The sequence below is a fragment of the Pristiophorus japonicus genome, chromosome 9 (assembly GCF_044704955.1).
Source record: "Pristiophorus japonicus isolate sPriJap1 chromosome 9, sPriJap1.hap1, whole genome shotgun sequence".
NCBI classification, from domain to species: Eukaryota; Metazoa; Chordata; class Chondrichthyes; family Pristiophoridae; genus Pristiophorus; species Pristiophorus japonicus.
Window position 1 is genome coordinate 209,688,600 of NC_091985.1, and position 8,958 is coordinate 209,697,557.

Below are 8,958 nucleotides of genomic sequence, written 5' to 3' on the forward strand. Positions count from 1 at the left end.
GGTTGTTGCTCTTTTCCCATTCTCTCCAACTCTTTGTAGAAGTAAATAAAGTTGTTGAAATTTTTCAGCTCTCCTCCTCTCCCTCCGGACGTTGTATTGTAGTAAGCCGGCCCTTTCCTCCTCTTCCTGGGCTGGTCTCAGGGCTCACTCTCGGCCTTCCAGACAGGAGCTAAAGCAGGGAGTTCCTTCTCTCTCAGCAGCACAGCTCCAACTGAATAGGCCACGCCTCCAAAGCTCCACCATTGGTCCACAGATCCCTGAAAGTAGCAGGCCAGATGGATAAGATGGTTAAGAAGGCATACGGAATGCTTGCCTTTATTGGCCGAGGCATAGAATATAAGAGCAGGGAGGTTATGCTTAAATTGTATAATTCTTTGGTTAGGCCACAGCTGGAGTACTGCGTGCAGTTCTGGTCGCCACATTATAAAAATGATGTCACCCTACCCAAACCTTGCTGATGGTGATCCAACTCTAACAATATTGGTATTAACAATTCTCTAACATTATTAGTGGTGTCGCTTCTCGGCCTTTTGGCTAAGATCATGCGTAACTGACCTGACAGGGGAGTAACCATGACCCCAACGTGGTTCTCCCTGGATCAGAAAGGTGGTTCTCCTATGCTTTTTGGAAATAGGAGGTGGGTGGGGTGGCTTGACCCATCCACCACCACGGAGGTGTGTGGGGTTGCTGACCCATCCACCTCCATGGCACGAACCTGGTATTGCAGTACTTCCAGGAACGGTGCTTGGGCTCTAGGCCTTTTCGCTAAGAGCATTAGAGCAGGGTGATCCTTGATGTGTGCAAGGTGACCTCTGGCGTTTGTGATCTGACAAAGAATTGGAAAGATTGGCTACGAAAAAAAAAATTTAGTGGTGTCCCTACTCTAACATTACTGCTGGTGATCCTACTCTAAAAGTCCACAGGTTACCTTGGGATAGGCGGATCAAGTGACACATTCCAGTGAGTGTGTTCATAATCTAATCTAACATTACTAGTGGTGACTCTGCTCTAGCATGACTGCTGTGACCCGACTCTAACATTACTGGTGGTGACCCTACTCCAACATGACTGGTGATGACTCTACTCTAACATTACTGGTGGTGACCAGACTCTAACATTACTGGTGGTGACCCTACTCCAACATTACTGGTGATGACTCTCCTCTAACATTACCAGCTGATACAAAAGCAAAACGCGCTTATTTGACTGCAACACCGGCCAACACCCTCCACCCCTTATTTCTGATTGGTCGCCAAGGAGGATAAGCCACAACCTGAAGTTTCACAGGAATGTGTCACTGGATCCGCCCATCCCAAAGTCCCGCTGACTTTGCAAATTGTAACTCGATTCACATTGACTTCCTGAAGCGACAGAGGACAGAGCTCCCCAGAAGACAGTAACCGCCAGCCAAAGTCACATACCCAAGTCCAAGTACTTCCCTCCCCCAGCCAATGTCCCGGACCCATGTCCAAGTCAATGCCTCCCCCAGCAGAAGTGCCTTACCCCAGTCCAACTGCATGCCTCCCCCAGCCTAAGTGCCTTACCCAAGTGCAAATACATCTTTGCCCTCCCTCCATAGATCGGGCAATGTGCATGGATTATTAAGAGGTTTATTGGGTATGAAGTAAATATTGACAGTGTCGTGACTTCTGGATATCATCCACTCCAACGATGTCCTGTTTAGGGGATTGGAAGAACTTGGTCCATCTTTCCTGAGTTCTCTCTCTCCTCTCCAATACCCCCTGTCTCTCTCTTCACCAGCCTCTCTCGCTTCCAGCCTCTCTCACTCGAGGTCCCAAGGCCCTCCGACTCTTGGCCACAAGGCCCTCCGACTCTCAGCCCCTAGGACCACCAACTCACCATCCCAACGCCCTCAGAGTTAAAATTTCAGGTCAATGACGAAACGCCGATGACTCTGTTTCTCTCTCCACAGATGCTGCCTGACCCACTGAGGTTCCCAGCATTTTCTGTTTTTCTATCTAACGTTATTGGTATTTGCCCAACTCTATCATTGCAAATGGCGATTGGACTCTAATGTTAATGCTGTCGATTATACTCTGACCGTACTGTTATTGACACTAATCTATCATTACTGATATTGAACCTGATCTAGCACTATTTGTGGAGGGACACTACTCCAACATTAATGGTGCTGACTCAACTCTAACATTACTGGGGATGACGTAACTCTAATATTAGTGATGGAGACCTAAATATAACATTACTGGTAGTGACGCTACTCTAATATTACTGGTGGTGACTGTAGAATAACATAATTGTTGGTGAGTCTGCTCCAATATTACTGGTGGAGACTCTACTTTCACATAGGTAACATCGACCCAAATATAACCGTAATAGTGCTGATCCTATTCTAAAATTACTGGTGGAGAATCTACTCAACATTTTGTTGGGCAAAAAATTGGCAGATACAGTATAATGTTGGAAAGTGTGAGGTCATGCATGTTGGCAGAAAGAAAATCAAGCAAGAGAAAGTTATTATTTAAATAGAGAATGATTGCAAAGTGCTGCAGTACAGCAGGACCTGGGCGTACTTGTGCAGGAAACACAAAAGGTTAGTATACAGGTACAGCAAGTGATCAAGAAGGCCAATGGAAACTTGGCCTTTATTGAAAAGGGGAAGGATTATAAAAGCAGGGAAGTCTTGCTACAGTTATACAGGGTATTAGTGCAGCCACACCTGGAATACTGCGTGCAGTTTTGGTTTCCATATTAACGAAAGGATATACTTGCTTTGGAGGCAGTTCAGAGAAGATTCACTAGGTTGATTTTGGAGATGAGGGGATTGATTTATGAGGAAAGGTTGAGTAGGTTGGGCCTCTGCTCATTGGAATTCAGAAGATTGATAGGTGATCTTATCGAAAACTATAAGATTATGAGGTGGCTTAACAAGGTGGGTGCAGAGAGAATGTTTCCACTGATTGGGGAGACTCGAACTAGAAGGTATAATCTGAGAATACGGGGCCACCAATCGAAAACTGAGATGAGGAGAAATTTCTTTTCTCAGAAGGCTGTGGATCTGTGGAATTCACTGCCTCAGAAAGCTGTGGAAGCTGGGTCATTGAATACATTTAAGACACAGATAGACAGTTTCTTAACCGATAAGCGAATAAGGGACTATGGGGAGCGGGCAGGAAAGTGTACCTGAATTCATGATCGGATCAGCCAAGATCGTATTAAATGGCGGGGCAGGCTCGAGGGGCCATATGGCCTACTTCTGCTCCTATTTCTTCTGTTCTTATATGTTTATTAATCGGTCGTATTGACGCTATTCTAATATTACTGGTGTTGATATTACTCTATCATTATTGGTGTTGACTCTAATCTATCATCATTGATATTGACCCTATAATCTAACATTACTGGCGGTGAATCCACGCTAACATTACTGGTGGTGACTCTGCTCTATTATTAATTGAGGTGAACTTATTCTATCATTACCACTGGTAATCCTACAGGTGCTGACCCGACACTAACATTGTTGGTGGAGCCTCTACTCTAACATTACTATAAGAACATAAGAACATAAGAAATAGAAGCAGTTTAAGAAATAGAAATCGTTTAAGAAACTGTCTATTTCTGTCTTAAATTTATACAATATCCCAGCGTCCACAGCTCTCTGAGGCAGCGAATTCTACAGATCCACAACCCTCTGAGAGAAGAAATTTCTCCCCATCTCATTTATAAATGGGTGGCCCCTAATTCTAAGATTATGCCCTCTAGTTCTAGTCTCCTTATCAGTGGAAACATCCTTTCTGCATCCACCTTGTCAAGCCCCCTCATAATATTATACCTTTCGATAAGATCACCTCTCATTCTTCTGAATTCCAATGATTAATCGCCCAACATATTCAACCTTTCCTCATAGGCCAACCGCCTCATCTCCGTGAACCTTCTCTGAACTGCCTCCAAAGCAAGTAAATCCTTTCGTAAATATGGAAACCAAAACAGCACGCAGTATTACAGGTGTGGCCTCAACCAATATCCTGCACAACTGTAGCAACACTTCCCTGTTTTTATATTCCATCACATTTGCAATAAAGGCCAATATTCCATTGGCCTTCCTGATCACTTTCTGTACCTGCATACTAATGTGTTATTGCTTCATGCACAAGCACCCCCAGGTCCCGTTGTACTGCTGCACTTTGCAATCTTTCGCCATTTAAATAATAACTTGCTCTTTAATGTTTTTTTCTGCCAATGTGCATGACCTCACACTTTCCAACATTATACTCCATCTGCCAAATGTTTGCCCACTCACTTAGCCTGTCTATTTCCTTTTACATATTTTTTGTGTCCTCCTCACACATTGTTTTGCCTCCCATCTTCGTATCATCAGCAAACTTGGCTATCCATTTTCGTGATTTTTAAAACTGCTCGAAATTACTGATGGAGGTTATACTCTAACGTTAATGTTCTTGATTCTACTCTAAAATTATTGGTATTAGCCCTAATCTAACATTAATGATATTGACCCTATTCTACCATTAGTGGCGGTGAACATACTCTCACATTAATGGTGGTGACCCTACTCTAACATTACCAGAGGTGATCCTACTCTAACGTTACTGCTGGTGATCCTACTCTAATATTACAGGTAGTGACCCTACTATAATATTAATGGTGATGACTGTACTCCAACCTTACTGTTGATGAACCTATTCCACCTTACTGGTGGTGACTCTACTCGAACATTACTGGTATTGGTCCTATTCTAACATTAACGGGTTGATACTACTCTACCAGTATTGGTGTCACATTAATCTAACAATGCCGGTATTGATACTTCTTTCAAATTAATGGTGTTGACTCTACTCTAGCATTACTGGTGGTGACCCTACTTTAACATTACTGGTGGTGACGCTACTCTAACATTCCTGGTGGTGACCCTACTCTAATATTGCTGGTGTTGACCCTACTCTAACATTACTGGTGGTAATATAACATTACCGGTGGGAATCCTACTCCAGCATTATTGCTGGTGACCCTACTCCAACATTACTGGTGGTGACCCTACTCCAACATTACTGGTGGTGATCCTACTCCAACATTACTGATGGTGACCCTACTCCAACATTACTGGTGGTGACCCTATGCTAACATTACTGGTGGTCTGGTGGTGCCCATACTCTAACATTAGTGCTGGTGACCCTACTCCAACATTACTGCTGGTGACCCTATTCTAACATTACTCATGGGAATCCTACTCTAATATTATTGCTGGTGACCCTACTCTAACATTACTGCTGGTGAACTTATTCTAATATTACTAGTGGTGACCTTACTAAAGCATTATTGCTGATGACTCTATTCCAACCTTAGTGTTGTTGACCCTACTCTAATATTACTGGTGCTGATCTTATTCTAACATTAGACTAGATGGTAACTCCAGCTAACATTACACGTGGAGAAACTATTCTACACTTACTGGTGGTGACTCTACTCTAACATTAATGGTGGTGATTCATCTCTAACATTACTGGTATTGTCACTTGTCTAAAGGTAGTAGTCTCTACTCCAGCAATGCTGGCGGTGAACCTACTGCACCCATACTTACGGTGACACTACTCTAACATTCCTGATGGTTAACCTAATCTAACAGATCTGGTTGAGAATTTACGTGAACATTACTGGTATTAGTTCATCTCTAATATTATTGGTATTGGTCCTACTCTAACATTATTCGTGTTAGTACTAATCTACCATCATTGGTGGTCACTCTAAGCTAACAATGTTGGTATTGACTCTACTCTAACATTCATTGTGATGACTGTACTCCAACATTACTGGTGGTTATCCTACTCTAACATTAATGGTGATGATCCTGTTCTAACATTACATGTGGTGACCCCAATCTAACATTACTGGTGTTAATGCTCACTCTAATCTAACATTACTGGTGGTGATCCTACTCTAACATTACTGTTGTTGACTCTATTCTATCATTACTGATGTGAACGTACTCTAACATTACTGATGGTGACCCTACTCAAATATTAATGGTGCCTACTCTGCTCTAATATTACTGTTGGGGACTCTACTCCTACCTTCAGCTGGTGCCACTGCACTATCATTACTGGTGGTGAGCCTAGTCTAGTAATAATAATATTGATAATGATCTAACATTATTAGTGGTGTCCCTACGCTAACATTACTGGTGGTGATCTTACTTGAACCTTACTGGTGGTGACTCTACTCAAACAATCCTGGTGGTTACCCTAACCCGACAGATCTGTTGGGGAATCTACTCCAACTGTATTAGTATTGGTTTTGCTCTAATATTACTGGCGGTGACCCTACTCTAACATGACTGGTTTTGACCCTACTCTAAGATTACTGGTGGTAACTCTACTCTAACAATTGTGGTATTGATATTTCTTTAACACAACTACTGATATCCATACTCTAATGTAACTTGTGGTGATATTACACCAACTTTATTGGTGGTGACTCTAATGTAATATTACTGATATTTACCATATTCTAAAGTTAGGGTGGTGACCCTATTCTAACATTACTGGTGGTGACCCTACTCCACCATCACTGGTCGTGACTCTACTCTTACATTACTGGTATAGGCCCTACTCTTACATTACTGATGTTGATACTACACTAACATTATAGGTGGTGACTCTAATGGAACATGACCGTTCAGTCCGTAAGTGTGATCTTGGGCTTCTGGTCATCCGTCACTTTAATTCTTCACTTCATTCCCACTCTGATATCCCCATGGTTGGACTCCTGCACTTTTCGAATGCAGCTTAATGTAAGCTTGAGGAATAGCACCTCATCTTTCGTTTAAGCACTTTACAGGTGGTAATCTTAATCTCGCCTTACTGGCAGAGACCCTACTCCAACATTATTTTCGTGACTCTACACTAACAATACTGGTGGTGATATTACTCTAACGTTCCTAGTATTTACATTTCTCTAACATTACGAGCGGTGTCCTTAATCTAACATTATTGATGTTGACCCTACTCTAATATTACTGGTGGTGACTCTGCTGTAACATTACTGGGAGAGAATCTATTCCAGTATTACTGCTGGTGACCCTTATGCAACATAACTGTTGGTGATATTACTCCAACCTTATTGGCCGTGACTCTACTCATTACCAGTGGTGATCCTGCTCTAACCTTACTGGTTGTGACCCAATATGAACGTTAATGTTGGTGACCCTACTCCAACATTAATGATGGTGATTGTACAATAACATTAATGATGGCGCTCCTATTCTAACATTACTGGTATTGACATTTCTCGAACATGACTAGTGGCGTCCCTGCTGTAACATTACGCATGGTGATCCTGCTCTAACATTACTTGTGGTGACCCTACCGTAACATTATTGAGGTGACCCTACACCAACATTTCTGGTGGTGATCCGACTCTAATATGACTGGTGGTGATCGCACCATTTTCCTATATGATTGCAGTAAGACGTCATTACTCTTATACTCAAAACCCTTTGTAATAAAGGCCAACATGCCATTTTCTTCCTTGATTCCTTGCTGTACCTGCAAGTTAAATTTCAGAGTTTTGTTTACAAGGACACATAGGTCCCTCTGAATACCAACATTCTCCAATCGCTAAGCATTTAGAAATACTTTGCTTTCTTTTTTTTCTGCCAAATGCTCGAATAAGTTCGATACGTAACATTATTGACATTGACGGTATTCTAACAGTACTGGTGGTAATTACACTGTCACATTTCTGCTGTTTATTCTGTTTTCCCACTATATAGCTGATGACCTTACTGTAGATGGTGATGATGCAAATTTTGCGGACATTCTGAGGAATCAGCTGCTTTGGTCACTCCCCACAGTCCCGTCCCTCGGCACTCACTCCATCCTGCTCCGCAACCAGTGCCCCAGCCTGCACCAAGTCGTTATCAACATTCGTGTTCTGATACACATTCAGTATCTCAAGCTGAGTCAGGTTGCTTCCACCTTGATGTTGTGTTCAACTCTGAGCTGAGTTTCTGAAACAGATCTTCTGCATTGCAGAGACAGCCGCACTCTCGGGCCATTAACATCACCTCGCGCCAACACCGTTACTATATTAATCACCATCAGTAATGTTAGAATGTCGTCATCACCGGTAAAGTTAGAATAGCTTCAGCCAAGTTGAGGTAGCGTCACTACCTGTAACGTTATTTTTGGGTCACTATCATTAACATTAGTGTTGGGACACCTGGGACAAGTAATGTTCGAGTAGGGTCACCACCAGTGATGTTAGAGTAGGATCACCACCAGTAATGTTAGATTAGGATCACCACCAGTGATGTTAGAGTAGGATTGCCACTAATAAAATCGAGTAGGGTCACCACTAGTAATGTTAGAGTAGATTCATCACCAGTAATGTTAGAGTAGAGTCATCACCAGTAATGTTAGAATAGAGTCATCACCAGTAATGTTAGAGCAGGATCTCCACCAGTGATGTTGGAGTAGATTCATCACCTGTAATGTTAGAATAGAGTAATCGCCAGCTATGTTAGAGTTGTGCCACCATCAAAGATGTTGCAGTAATTCACCACCGATAATGTTAGTATACGGTTAACCTCAAATAATGCTAGAATAGAGTTATCACCAGTAATGTTCGAGAAGGGGTCGCCTCAAGTAATATTAGAGTACAGTAAACCATCTGTTGTATTAGACTAAGATCACCACTGGTAATGTTAGAGTAGGGACATCATCCTTAATATTAGCATAGAGTTAGTAACAGTAATGTCACTAACAAGGCAGGCACCAGTAATGCAAAAGTTAGCACTCATAATGTTGGAGTATTGTCACCAACAGTAATTTCGATAAGCTTTATTGAATTGTAATAAAAAATACCCAATGGAATTGCTTTTCCATGGTATGTCGCACTGGTGAAATGGCAGAGATTAACCGTTTTGAGAACTGAATGTCTTTTGGAACTTGCACGTTTGTTAAC

At 42.2% G+C, this 8,958-nt stretch overlaps 1 non-coding gene across 1 annotated transcript; it reads left to right on the forward strand.

Moving 5' to 3' along the window:
• The first annotated feature begins 514 nt into the window (after positions 1–514).
• Positions 515–711, forward strand: LOC139274391 (U2 spliceosomal RNA). The gene has a single exon (XR_011595462.1). It is a non-coding gene; the product is annotated as a U2 spliceosomal RNA (small nuclear RNA).
• The last annotated feature ends 8,247 nt before the right edge of the window (positions 712–8,958 follow it).